Consider the following 14,437-nt stretch of genomic DNA (forward strand, 5'->3'; position numbering starts at 1 on the left):
AGACAATTTTCCATGCACACTCTGGGCTGGGGGGCAGTCAACCACCAGTACACACAGCAGAACCTAAACCCATACCATTATTGCTAAGCAGCAAGACAGGGGCCCATTGCACTCCCACGGGGCCTTTTTAAATGCAATCCATAACCCGGATTTGCCAGGAACCCTTCTTACTCCTCCTACTTGCATGTGACACTGGGCTTAGGATCTGCATAGGAAACACACACACAAGCACACACCTACCTTTGTTGCCTGCAGATGCCTCCTTGGCTGTCCCCAAACGGTATCAAACCAACACCCACGGGAAGCTGTAAGCATAGAGGACATGCCTGCACCCCATTGGACTTACCTGTGTGGGTTAAACCCGGGTTATTTGACAACCTATGGCGGTGATGGTTCTGCTCAGGCAGAGCAGTGCTGATGCTCCTCATAAAGCTGTCGCTGCTGTGAAGGTTCTAGGTGACATCACAAATCCCTATGGTTACATACACAACAAAGCTGGGTTGTTGTTGTTTACACTCTGCAAGGCCTGTGGAAGTGAGTGACATCATAGCACTGTAGTTCTGAGGGTTCTAGATGGATGCAACAATCTCCTGTTGCTTCTATGAAGGCCATAATAGACGACATCACCAAACAGCTCCATAGTCACATACACAGCAAAGGAGAGATGTTGTTTACACCTAGTGATGTCAGTGGTATTGAGTGACATCACAGCACAGTGCTAAGGCTCCTGGGCCTGGACACAGCAGCGGCTGCAATATCTCAACGGAGAATACGTTTATATATATGTGTGTGTGTGCGCGTATATATATATATATATATATATATATATATATATATATATATTTCTCCGCCGAAATCACTTTTAAACCCATTTCCACCTTTTTTTCCCTTCTCTTCCTCTTACTTTTTTTTCACGTTTTTTTACGTTTTTCTCCTTTTCGCCTCTTTTCTGGGCGTATTATTCTTCTTTTTCTTCTTTTTTTTCGTCTAATGCATACCCCATCAGTGCAGCAATGCTTATTCAATACCGCCAGCAGATGGAGACACTGGGGGATAATTTTCTAAGGATTTATACTGATTTTTCCTGTCTGAATTTGTCGCACAGAAAGTTGCAGGCCAAATATGTGTGACATTTCTGCGACTTTAGCTTCTAGAGCATTTTTACAACATTATACATAGGTGCTGAATACATAAAAAGCGACTGTTCAGCGACAGACAAGTCGCATCGGCTGAAAGTAGGCCAGAATGTCAGTCCATGTTGGAGCAGGTTTAGATACAGTCTAAAGTATAGATCTCAAAGTCTGTGCACAGAATTTAGCAAGGGCCTCGCACCTTCTGATGCATCAGGTAGGTGCACAATAGCATAGCCTAACCCTCTGTACTTTGGTCTATATTGATGCGGGACATAGACAGCCAGCTGATGACCAATCCATTAGTGCAATGGATGGCTGGAAGCATTTGTCTTTGCCTTTGAAATACCACAGAAGCAATGCATGGTCAATGTACAGCAATGACACACCTGTGTGAACAGCCAGGAGACCCCCCCCCCCCCATGTTATGTTACATAGTTACATAGTTAGTACGGTCGAAAAAAGACATATGTCCATCAAGTTCAACCAGGGAATTAAGGGGTAGGGGTGTGGCGCGATATTGGGGAAGGGATGAGATTTTATATTTCTTCATAAGCATTAATCTTATTTTGTCAATTAGGAACATTCAGCACCCACCCGCTATCAAGGCAGCTGCCTATCATGTCATGCCCTACCTGCACAGGTGTGCTGGCTACTCAAATGATCCAATTAAGGAGGCCATTTAGTCAGCAGCAGCAGAAGTCCTGTGCCTGGACGCTCCAACAGCGGCCAGACACAAGCAGAAGCAGCAGAAGCAGCAGCAGCACCACCTTTTGTTTTTTGGCTGCAGCAGCAGCAAGGCCCACAGGGCTGGCTAGCTGGCTAGCCAGCAAGCAGGTAGCAATGAAAGTAGGAATCTTTCTTTTTAACCCTGTAAGGGGGTGGTGCACTGTACCCGAAGATACTGCCATATCGGGTCAATGCATAGGGCGACGGAAGCAAGCTTCGAAATCGGCCCCCGTTCTCAAAAATCCATTTAATATATGGTCCCCAGATAGGGGACGTATCAGATATTAAACTGATAAGAACAGATACTACACTTGATCTTAGCCAAAAGGCCGAGAAGCGATAACCGTGAAAGGGGCGGGCCCAACAAGGTGCCCTTCATGGGCACTATCACTGCTTGCTGTCAGGGAGGCTGCCAGACAATTTTCCATGCACACTCTGGGCTGGGGGGCAGTCAACCACCAGTACACACAGCAGAACCTAAACCCATACCATTATTGCTAAGCAGCAAGACAGGGGCCCATTGCACTCCCACGGGGCCTTTTTAAATGCAATCCATAACCCGGATTTGCCAGGAACCCTTCTTACTCCTCCTACTTGCATGTGACACTGGGCTTAGGATCTGCATAGGAAACACACACACAAGCACACACCTACCTTTGTTGCCTGCAGATGCCTCCTTGGCTGTCCCCAAACGGTATCAAACCAACACCCACGGGAAGCTGTAAGCATAGAGGACATGCCTGCACCCCATTGGACTTACCTGTGTGGGTTAAACCCGGGTTATTTGACAACCTATGGCGGTGATGGTTCTGCTCAGGCAGAGCAGTGCTGATGCTCCTCATAAAGCTGTCGCTGCTGTGAAGGTTCTAGGTGACATCACAAATCCCTATGGTTACATACACAACAAAGCTGGGTTGTTGTTGTTTACACTCTGCAAGGCCTGTGGAAGTGAGTGACATCATAGCACTGTAGTTCTGAGGGTTCTAGATGGATGCAACAATCTCCTGTTGCTTCTATGAAGGCCATAATAGACGACATCACCAAACAGCTCCATAGTCACATACACAGCAAAGGAGAGATGTTGTTTACACCTAGTGATGTCAGTGGTATTGAGTGACATCACAGCACAGTGCTAAGGCTCCTGGGCCTGGACACAGCAGCGGCTGCAATATCTCAACGGAGAATACGTTTATATATATGTGTGTGTGTGCGCGTATATATATATATATATATGTATATATATATATATATATATATATATATATTTCTCCGCCGAAATCACTTTTAAACCCATTTCCACCTTTTTTCCCTTCTCTTCCTCTTACTTTTTTTTCACGTTTTTTTACGTTTTTCTCCTTTTCGCCTCTTTTCTGGGCGTATTATTCTTCTTTTTCTTCTTTTTTTTCGTCTAATGCATACCCCATCAGTGCAGCAATGCTTATTCAATACCGCCAGCAGATGGAGACACTAGGGGATAATTTTCTAAGGATTTATACTGATTTTTCCTGTCTGAATTTGTCGCACAGAAAGTTGCAGGCCAAATATGTGTGACATTTCTGCGACTTTAGCTTCTAGAGCATTTTTACAACATTATACATAGGTGCTGAATACATAAAAAGCGACTGTTCAGCGACAGACAAGTCGCATCGGCTGAAAGTAGGCCAGAATGTCAGTCCATGTTGGAGCAGGTTTAGATACAGTCTAAAGTATAGATCTCAAAGTCTGTGCACAGAATTTAGCAAGGGCCTCGCACCTTCTGATGCATCAGGTAGGTGCACAATAGCATAGCCTAACCCTCTGTACTTTGGTCTATATTGATGCGGGACATAGACAGCCAGTTGATGACCAATCCATTAGTGCAATGGATGGCTGGAAGCATTTGTCTTTGCCTTTGCAATACCACAGAAGCAATGCATGGTCAATGTACAGCAATGACACACCTGTGTGAACAGCCAGGAGACCCCCCCCCCCCATGTTATGTTACATAGTTACATAGTTAGTACGGTCGAAAAAAGACATATGTCCATCAAGTTCAACCAGGGAATTAAGGGGTAGGGGTGTGGCGCGATATTGGGGAAGGGATGAGATTTTATATTTCTTCATAAGCATTAATCTTATTTTGTCAATTAGGAACATTCAGCACCCACCCGCTATCAAGGCAGCTGCCTATCATGTCATGCCCTACCTGCACAGGTGTGCTGGCTACTCAAATGATCCAATTAAGGAGGCCATTTAGTTAGCAGCAGCAGAAGTCCTGTGCCTGGACGCTCCAACAGCGGCCAGACACAAGCAGAAGCAGAAGCAGCAGAAGTAGCAGCAGCACCACCTTTTGTTTTTTGGCTGCAGCAGCAGCAAGGCCCACAGGGCTGGCTAGCTGGCTAGCCAGCAAGCAGGTAGCAATGAAAGTAGGAATCTTTCTTTTTAACCCTGTAAGGGGGTGGTGCACTGTACCCGAAGATACTGCCATATCGGGTCAATGCATAGGGCGACGGAAGCAAGCTTCGAAATCGGCCCCCGTTCTCAAAAATCCATTTAATATATGGTCCCCAGATAGGGGACGTATCACATATTAAACTGATAAGAACAGATACTACACTTGATCTTAGCCAAAAGGCCGAGAAGCGATAACCGTGAAAGGGGCGGGCCCAACAAGGTGCCCTTCATGGGCACTATCACTGCTTGCTGTCAGGGAGGCTGCCAGACAATTTTCCATGCACACTCTGGGCTGGGGGGCAGTCAACCACCAGTACACACAGCAGAACCTAAACCCATACCATTATTGCTAAGCAGCAAGACAGGGGCCCATTGCACTCCCACGGGGCCTTTTTAAATGCAATCCATAACCCGGATTTGCCAGGAACCCTTCTTACTCCTCCTACTTGCATGTGACACTGGGCTTAGGATCTGCATAGGAAACACACACACAAGCACACACCTACCTTTGTTGCCTGCAGATGCCTCCTTGGCTGTCCCCAAACGGTATCAAACCAACACCCACGGGAAGCTGTAAGCATAGAGGACATGCCTGCACCCCATTGGACTTACCTGTGTGGGTTAAACCCGGGTTATTTGACAACCTATGGCGGTGATGGTTCTGCTCAGGCAGAGCAGTGCTGATGCTCCTCATAAAGCTGTCGCTGCTGTGAAGGTTCTAGGTGACATCACAAATCCCTATGGTTACATACACAACAAAGCTGGGTTGTTGTTGTTTACACTCTGCAAGGCCTGTGGAAGTGAGTGACATCATAGCACTGTAGTTCTGAGGGTTCTAGATGGATGCAACAATCTCCTGTTGCTTCTATGAAGGCCATAATAGACGACATCACCAAACAGCTCCATAGTCACATACACAGCAAAGGAGAGATGTTGTTTACACCTAGTGATGTCAGTGGTATTGAGTGACATCACAGCACAGTGCTAAGGCTCCTGGGCCTGGACACAGCAGCGGCTGCAATATCTCAACGGAGAATACGTTTATATATATGTGTGTGTGTGCGCGTATATATATATATATATATATATATATATATATATATATATATATTTCTCCGCCGAAATCACTTTTAAACCCATTTCCACCTTTTTTTCCCTTCTCTTCCTCTTACTTTTTTTTCACGTTTTTTTACGTTTTTCTCCTTTTCGCCTCTTTTCTGGGCGTATTATTCTTCTTTTTCTTCTTTTTTTTCGTCTAATGCATACCCCATCAGTGCAGCAATGCTTATTCAATACCGCCAGCAGATGGAGACACTGGGGGATAATTTTCTAAGGATTTATACTGATTTTTCCTGTCTGAATTTGTCGCACAGAAAGTTGCAGGCCAAATATGTGTGACATTTCTGCGACTTTAGCTTCTAGAGCATTTTTACAACATTATACATAGGTGCTGAATACATAAAAAGCGACTGTTCAGCGACAGACAAGTCGCATCGGCTGAAAGTAGGCCAGAATGTCAGTCCATGTTGGAGCAGGTTTAGATACAGTCTAAAGTATAGATCTCAAAGTCTGTGCACAGAATTTAGCAAGGGCCTCGCACCTTCTGATGCATCAGGTAGGTGCACAATAGCATAGCCTAACCCTCTGTACTTTGGTCTATATTGATGCGGGACATAGACAGCCAGCTGATGACCAATCCATTAGTGCAATGGATGGCTGGAAGCATTTGTCTTTGCCTTTGCAATACCACAGAAGCAATGCATGGTCAATGTACAGCAATGACACACCTGTGTGAACAGCCAGGAGACCCCCCCCCCCCCATGTTATGTTACATAGTTACATAGTTAGTACGGTCGAAGAAAGACATATGTCCATCAAGTTCAACCAGGGAATTAAGGGGTAGGGGTGTGGCGCGATATTGGGGAAGGGATGAGATTTTATATTTCTTCATAAGCATTAATCTTATTTTGTCAATTAGGAACATTCAGCACCCACCCGCTATCAAGGCAGCTGCCTATTATGTCATGCCCTACCTGCACAGGTGTGCTGGCTACTCAAATGATCCAATTAAGGAGGCCATTTAGTCAGCAGCAGCAGAAGTCCTGTGCCTGGACGCTCCAACAGCGGCCAGACACAAGCAGAAGCAGAAGCAGCAGAAGCAGCAGAAGCAGCAGCAGCACCACCTTTTGTTTTTTGGCTGCAGCAGCAGCAAGGCCCACAGGGCTGGCTAGCTGGCTAGCCAGCAAGCAGGTAGCAATGAAAGTAGGAATCTTTCTTTTTAACCCTGTAAGGGGGTGGTGCACTGTACCCGAAGATACTGCCATATCGGGTCAATGCATAGGGCGACGGAAGCAAGCTTCGAAATCGGCCCCCGTTCTCAAAAATCCATTTAATATATGGTCCCCAGATAGGGGACGTATCAGATATTAAACTGATAAGAACAGATACTACACTTGATCTTAGCCAAAAGGCCGAGAAGCGATAACCGTGAAAGGGGCGGGCCCAACAAGGTGCCCTTCATGGGCACTATCACTGCTTGCTGTCAGGGAGGCTGCCAGACAATTTTCCATGCACACTCTGGGCTGGGGGGCAGTCAACCACCAGTACACACAGCAGAACCTAAACCCATACCATTATTGCTAAGCAGCAAGACAGGGGCCCATTGCACTCCCACGGGGCCTTTTTAAATGCAATCCATAACCCGGATTTGCCAGGAACCCTTCTTACTCCTCCTACTTGCATGTGACACTGGGCTTAGGATCTGCATAGGAAACACACACACAAGCACACACCTACCTTTGTTGCCTGCAGATGCCTCCTTGGCTGTCCCCAAACGGTATCAAACCAACACCCACGGGAAGCTGTAAGCATAGAGGACATGCCTGCACCCCATTGGACTTACCTGTGTGGGTTAAACCCGGGTTATTTGACAACCTATGGCGGTGATGGTTCTGCTCAGGCAGAGCAGTGCTGATGCTCCTCATAAAGCTGTCGCTGCTGTGAAGGTTCTAGGTGACATCACAAATCCCTATGGTTACATACACAACAAAGCTGGGTTGTTGTTGTTTACACTCTGCAAGGCCTGTGGAAGTGAGTGACATCATAGCACTGTAGTTCTGAGGGTTCTAGATGGATGCAACAATCTCCTGTTGCTTCTATGAAGGCCATAATAGACGACATCACCAAACAGCTCCATAGTCACATACACAGCAAAGGAGAGATGTTGTTTACACCTAGTGATGTCAGTGGTATTGAGTGACATCACAGCACAGTGCTAAGGCTCCTGGGCCTGGACACAGCAGCGGCTGCAATATCTCAACGGAGAATACGTTTATATATATGTGTGTGTGTGCGCGTATATATATATATATATATATATATATATATATATATATATATATTTCTCCGCCGAAATCACTTTTAAACCCATTTCCACCTTTTTTTCCCTTCTCTTCCTCTTACTTTTTTTTCACGTTTTTTTACGTTTTTCTCCTTTTCGCCTCTTTTCTGGGCGTATTATTCTTCTTTTTCTTCTTTTTTTTCGTCTAATGCATACCCCATCAGTGCAGCAATGCTTATTCAATACCGCCAGCAGATGGAGACACTGGGGGATAATTTTCTAAGGATTTATACTGATTTTTCCTGTCTGAATTTGTCGCACAGAAAGTTGCAGGCCAAATATGTGTGACATTTCTGCGACTTTAGCTTCTAGAGCATTTTTACAACATTATACATAGGTGCTGAATACATAAAAAGCGACTGTTCAGCGACAGACAAGTCGCATCGGCTGAAAGTAGGCCAGAATGTCAGTCCATGTTGGAGCAGGTTTAGATACAGTCTAAAGTATAGATCTCAAAGTCTGTGCACAGAATTTAGCAAGGGCCTCGCACCTTCTGATGCATCAGGTAGGTGCACAATAGCATAGCCTAACCCTCTGTACTTTGGTCTATATTGATGCGGGACATAGACAGCCAGCTGATGACCAATCCATTAGTGCAATGGATGGCTGGAAGCATTTGTCTTTGCCTTTGAAATACCACAGAAGCAATGCATGGTCAATGTACAGCAATGACACACCTGTGTGAACAGCCAGGAGACCCCCCCCCCCCCATGTTATGTTACATAGTTACATAGTTAGTACGGTCGAAAAAAGACATATGTCCATCAAGTTCAACCAGGGAATTAAGGGGTAGGGGTGTGGCGCGATATTGGGGAAGGGATGAGATTTTATATTTCTTCATAAGCATTAATCTTATTTTGTCAATTAGGAACATTCAGCACCCACCCGCTATCAAGGCAGCTGCCTATCATGTCATGCCCTACCTGCACAGGTGTGCTGGCTACTCAAATGATCCAATTAAGGAGGCCATTTAGTCAGCAGCAGCAGAAGTCCTGTGCCTGGACGCTCCAACAGCGGCCAGACACAAGCAGAAGCAGCAGAAGCAGCAGCAGCACCACCTTTTGTTTTTTGGCTGCAGCAGCAGCAAGGCCCACAGGGCTGGCTAGCTGGCTAGCCAGCAAGCAGGTAGCAATGAAAGTAGGAATCTTTCTTTTTAACCCTGTAAGGGGGTGGTGCACTGTACCCGAAGATACTGCCATATCGGGTCAATGCATAGGGCGACGGAAGCAAGCTTCGAAATCGGCCCCCGTTCTCAAAAATCCATTTAATATATGGTCCCCAGATAGGGGACGTATCAGATATTAAACTGATAAGAACAGATACTACACTTGATCTTAGCCAAAAGGCCGAGAAGCGATAACCGTGAAAGGGGCGGGCCCAACAAGGTGCCCTTCATGGGCACTATCACTGCTTGCTGTCAGGGAGGCTGCCAGACAATTTTCCATGCACACTCTGGGCTGGGGGGCAGTCAACCACCAGTACACACAGCAGAACCTAAACCCATACCATTATTGCTAAGCAGCAAGACAGGGGCCCATTGCACTCCCACGGGGCCTTTTTAAATGCAATCCATAACCCGGATTTGCCAGGAACCCTTCTTACTCCTCCTACTTGCATGTGACACTGGGCTTAGGATCTGCATAGGAAACACACACACAAGCACACACCTACCTTTGTTGCCTGCAGATGCCTCCTTGGCTGTCCCCAAACGGTATCAAACCAACACCCACGGGAAGCTGTAAGCATAGAGGACATGCCTGCACCCCATTGGACTTACCTGTGTGGGTTAAACCCGGGTTATTTGACAACCTATGGCGGTGATGGTTCTGCTCAGGCAGAGCAGTGCTGATGCTCCTCATAAAGCTGTCGCTGCTGTGAAGGTTCTAGGTGACATCACAAATCCCTATGGTTACATACACAACAAAGCTGGGTTGTTGTTGTTTACACTCTGCAAGGCCTGTGGAAGTGAGTGACATCATAGCACTGTAGTTCTGAGGGTTCTAGATGGATGCAACAATCTCCTGTTGCTTCTATGAAGGCCATAATAGACGACATCACCAAACAGCTCCATAGTCACATACACAGCAAAGGAGAGATGTTGTTTACACCTAGTGATGTCAGTGGTATTGAGTGACATCACAGCACAGTGCTAAGGCTCCTGGGCCTGGACACAGCAGCGGCTGCAATATCTCAACGGAGAATACGTTTATATATATGTGTGTGTGTGCGCGTATATATATATATATATATATATATATATATATATATATATATATATATTTCTCCGCCGAAATCACTTTTAAACCCATTTCCACCTTTTTTTCCCTTCTCTTCCTCTTACTTTTTTTTCACATTTTTTTACGTTTTTCTCCTTTTCGCCTCTTTTCTGGGCGTATTATTCTTCTTTTTCTTCTTTTTTTTCGTCTAATGCATACCCCATCAGTGCAGCAATGCTTATTCAATACCGCCAGCAGATGGAGACACTGGGGGATAATTTTCTAAGGATTTATACTGATTTTTCCTGTCTGAATTTGTCGCACAGAAAGTTGCAGGCCAAATATGCGTGACATTTCTGCGACTTTAGCTTCTAGAGCATTTTTACAACATTATACATAGGTGCTGAATACATAAAAAGCGACTGTTCAGCGCCAGACAAGTCGCATCGGCTGAAAGTAGGCCAGAATGTCAGTCCATGTTGGAGCAGGTTTAGATACAGTCTAAAGTATAGATCTCAAAGTCTGTGCACAGAATTTAGCAAGGGCCTCGCACCTTCTGATGCATCAGGTAGGTGCACAATAGCATAGCCTAACCCTCTGTACTTTGGTCTATATTGATGCGGGACATAGACAGCCAGCTGATGACCAATCCATTAGTGCAATGGATGGCTGGAAGCATTTGTCTTTGCCTTTGCAATACCACAGAAGCAATGCATGGTCAATGTACAGCAATGACACACCTGTGTGAACAGCCAGGAGACCCCCCCCCCCCCATGTTATGTTACATAGTTACATAGTTAGTACGGTCGAAAAAAGACATATGTCCATCAAGTTCAACCAGGGAATTAAGGGGTAGGGGTGTGGCGCGATATTGGGGAAGGGATGAGATTTTATATTTCTTCATAAGCATTAATCTTATTTTGTCAATTAGGAACATTCAGCACCCACCCGCTATCAAGGCAGCTGCCTATCATGTCATGCCCTACCTGCACAGGTGTGCTGGCTACTCAAATGATCCAATTAAGGAGGCCATTTAGTCAGCAGCAGCAGAAGTCCTGTGCCTGGACGCTCCAACAGCGGCCAGACACAAGCAGAAGCAGAAGCAGCAGAAGCAGCAGCAGCACCACCTTTTGTTTTTTGGCTGCAGCAGCAGCAAGGCCCACAGGGCTGGCTAGCTGGCTAGCCAGCAAGCAGGTAGCAATGAAAGTAGGAATCTTTCTTTTTAACCCTGTAAGGGGGTGGTGCACTGTACCCGAAGATACTGCCATATCGGGTCAATGCATAGGGCGACGGAAGCAAGCTTCGAAATCGGCCCCCGTTCTCAAAAATCCATTTAATATATGGTCCCCAGATAGGGGACGTATCAGATATTAAACTGATAAGAACAGATACTACACTTGATCTTAGCCAAAAGGCCGAGAAGCGATAACCGTGAAAGGGGCGGGCCCAACAAGGTGCCCTTCATGGGCACTATCACTGCTTGCTGTCAGGGAGGCTGCCAGACAATTTTCCATGCACACTCTGGGCTGGGGGGCAGTCAACCACCAGTACACACAGCAGAACCTAAACCCATACCATTATTGCTAAGCAGCAAGACAGGGGCCCATTGCACTCCCACGGGGCCTTTTTAAATGCAATCCATAACCCGGATTTGCCAGGAACCCTTCTTACTCCTCCTACTTGCATGTGACACTGGGCTTAGGATCTGCATAGGAAACACACACACAAGCACACACCTACCTTTGTTGCCTGCAGATGCCTCCTTGGCTGTCCCCAAACGGTATCAAACCAACACCCACGGGAAGCTGTAAGCATAGAGGACATGCCTGCACCCCATTGGACTTACCTGTGTGGGTTAAACCCGGGTTATTTGACAACCTATGGCGGTGATGGTTCTGCTCAGGCAGAGCAGTGCTGATGCTCCTCATAAAGCTGTCGCTGCTGTGAAGGTTCTAGGTGACATCACAAATCCCTATGGTTACATACACAACAAAGCTGGGTTGTTGTTGTTTACACTCTGCAAGGCCTGTGGAAGTGAGTGACATCATAGCACTGTAGTTCTGAGGGTTCTAGATGGATGCAACAATCTCCTGTTGCTTCTATGAAGGCCATAATAGACGACATCACCAAACAGCTCCATAGTCACATACACAGCAAAGGAGAGATGTTGTTTACACCTAGTGATGTCAGTGGTATTGAGTGACATCACAGCACAGTGCTAAGAGCTCCTGGGCCTGGACACAGCAGCGGCTGCAATATCTCAACGGAGAATACGTTTATATATATGTGTGTGTGTGCGCGTATATATATATATATATATATATATATATATATATATATATTTCTCCGCCGAAATCACTTTTAAACCCATTTCCACCTTTTTTTCCCTTCTCTTCCTCTTACTTTTTTTTCACGTTTTTTTACGTTTTTCTCCTTTTCGCCTCTTTTCTGGGCGTATTATTCTTCTTTTTCTTCTTTTTTTCGTCTAATGCATACCCCATCAGTGCAGCAATGCTTATTCAATACCGCCAGCAGATGGAGACACTGGGGGATAATTTTCTAAGGATTTATACTGATTTTTCCTGTCTGAATTTGTCGCACAGAAAGTTGCAGGCCAAATATGTGTGACATTTCTGCGACTTTAGCTTCTAGAGCATTTTTACAACATTATACATAGGTGCTGAATACATAAAAAGCGACTGTTCAGCGACAGACAAGTCGCATCGGCTGAAAGTAGGCCAGAATGTCAGTCCATGTTGGAGCAGGTTTAGATACAGTCTAAAGTATAGATCTCAAAGTCTGTGCACAGAATTTAGCAAGGGCCTCGCACCTTCTGATGCATCAGGTAGGTGCACAATAGCATAGCCTAACCCTCTGTACTTTGGTCTATATTGATGCGGGACATAGACAGCCAGCTGATGACCAATCCATTAGTGCAATGGATGGCTGGAAGCATTTGTCTTTGCCTTTGCAATACCACAGAAGCAATGCATGGTCAATGTACAGCAATGACACACCTGTGTGAACAGCCAGGAGACCCCCCCCCCATGTTATGTTACATAGTTACATAGTTAGTACGGTCGAAAAAAGACATATGTCCATCAAGTTCAACCAGGGAATTAAGGGGTAGGGGTGTGGCGCGATATTGGGGAAGGGATGAGATTTTATATTTCTTCATAAGCATTAATCTTATTTTGTCAATTAGGAACATTCAGCACCCACCCGCTATCAAGGCAGCTGCCTATCATGTCATGCCCTACCTGCACAGGTGTGCTGGCTACTCAAATGATCCAATTAAGGAGGCCATTTAGTCAGCAGCAGCAGAAGTCCTGTGCCTGGACGCTCCAACAGCGGCCAGACACAAGCAGAAGCAGAAGCAGCAGAAGCAGCAGCAGCACCACCTTTTGTTTTTTGGCTGCAGCAGCAGCAAGGCCCACAGGGCTGGCTAGCTGGCTAGCCAGCAAGCAGGTAGCAATGAAAGTAGGAATCTTTCTTTTTAACCCTGTAAGGGGGTGGTGCACTGTACCCGAAGATACTGCCATATCGGGTCAATGCATAGGGCGACGGAAGCAAGCTTCGAAATCGGCCCCCGTTCTCAAAAATCCATTTAATATATGGTCCCCAGATAGGGGACGTATCAGATATTAAACTGATAAGAACAGATACTACACTTGATCTTAGCCAAAAGGCCGAGAAGCGATAACCGTGAAAGGGGCGGGCCCAACAAGGTGCCCTTCATGGGCACTATCACTGCTTGCTGTCAGGGAGGCTGCCAGACAATTTTCCATGCACACTCTGGGCTGGGGGGCAGTCAACCACCAGTACACACAGCAGAACCTAAACCCATACCATTATTGCTAAGCAGCAAGACAGGGGCCCATTGCACTCCCACGGGGCCTTTTTAAATGCAATCCATAACCCGGATTTGCCAGGAACCCTTCTTACTCCTCCTACTTGCATGTGACACTGGGCTTAGGATCTGCATAGGAAACACACACACAAGCACACACCTACCTTTGTTGCCTGCAGATGCCTCCTTGGCTGTCCCCAAACGGTATCAAACCAACACCCACGGGAAGCTGTAAGCATAGAGGACATGCCTGCACCCCATTGGACTTACCTGTGTGGGTTAAACCCGGGTTATTTGACAACCTATGGCGGTGATGGTTCTGCTCAGGCAGAGCAGTGCTGATGCTCCTCATAAAGCTGTCGCTGCTGTGAAGGTTCTAGGTGACATCACAAATCCCTATGGTTACATACACAACAAAGCTGGGTTGTTGTTGTTTACACTCTGCAAGGCCTGTGGAAGTGAGTGACATCATAGCACTGTAGTTCTGAGGGTTCTAGATGGATGCAACAATCTCCTGTTGCTTCTATGAAGGCCATAATAGACGACATCACCAAACAGCTCCATAGTCACATACACAGCAAAGGAGAGATGTTGTTTACACCTAGTGATGTCAGTGGTATTGAGTGACATCACAGCACAGTGCTAAGAGCTCCTGGGCCTGGACACAGCAGCGGCTGCA

At 46.2% G+C, this 14,437-nt stretch overlaps 6 non-coding genes across 6 annotated transcripts; all 6 read right to left on the reverse strand.

Annotated features, from left to right (window-relative positions):
* Positions 1–2,009: 2,009 nt before the first annotated feature.
* LOC130300253 (U2 spliceosomal RNA) lies at positions 2,010–2,200 on the reverse strand. Its single transcript, XR_008851236.1, has one exon. It is a non-coding gene; the product is annotated as a U2 spliceosomal RNA (small nuclear RNA).
* A 2,094-nt stretch (positions 2,201–4,294) lies between these two features.
* On the reverse strand, positions 4,295–4,485 carry LOC130300271 (U2 spliceosomal RNA). Its single transcript, XR_008851253.1, has one exon. It is a non-coding gene; the product is annotated as a U2 spliceosomal RNA (small nuclear RNA).
* Positions 4,486–6,584: 2,099 nt separating this feature from the next.
* LOC130300255 (U2 spliceosomal RNA) lies at positions 6,585–6,775 on the reverse strand. The gene has a single exon (XR_008851237.1). It is a non-coding gene; the product is annotated as a U2 spliceosomal RNA (small nuclear RNA).
* A 2,084-nt stretch (positions 6,776–8,859) lies between these two features.
* LOC130300256 (U2 spliceosomal RNA) lies at positions 8,860–9,050 on the reverse strand. The gene has a single exon (XR_008851238.1). It is a non-coding gene; the product is annotated as a U2 spliceosomal RNA (small nuclear RNA).
* Positions 9,051–11,144: 2,094 nt separating this feature from the next.
* LOC130300258 (U2 spliceosomal RNA) lies at positions 11,145–11,335 on the reverse strand. Its single transcript, XR_008851240.1, has one exon. It is a non-coding gene; the product is annotated as a U2 spliceosomal RNA (small nuclear RNA).
* A 2,083-nt stretch (positions 11,336–13,418) lies between these two features.
* LOC130300259 (U2 spliceosomal RNA) lies at positions 13,419–13,609 on the reverse strand. Its single transcript, XR_008851242.1, has one exon. It is a non-coding gene; the product is annotated as a U2 spliceosomal RNA (small nuclear RNA).
* Between the last annotated feature and the right edge of the window lie 828 nt (positions 13,610–14,437).

Source organism: Hyla sarda, unplaced genomic scaffold (genome assembly GCF_029499605.1).
Source record: "Hyla sarda isolate aHylSar1 unplaced genomic scaffold, aHylSar1.hap1 scaffold_1072, whole genome shotgun sequence".
Lineage (NCBI taxonomy): Eukaryota > Metazoa > Chordata > Amphibia > Anura > Hylidae > Hyla > Hyla sarda.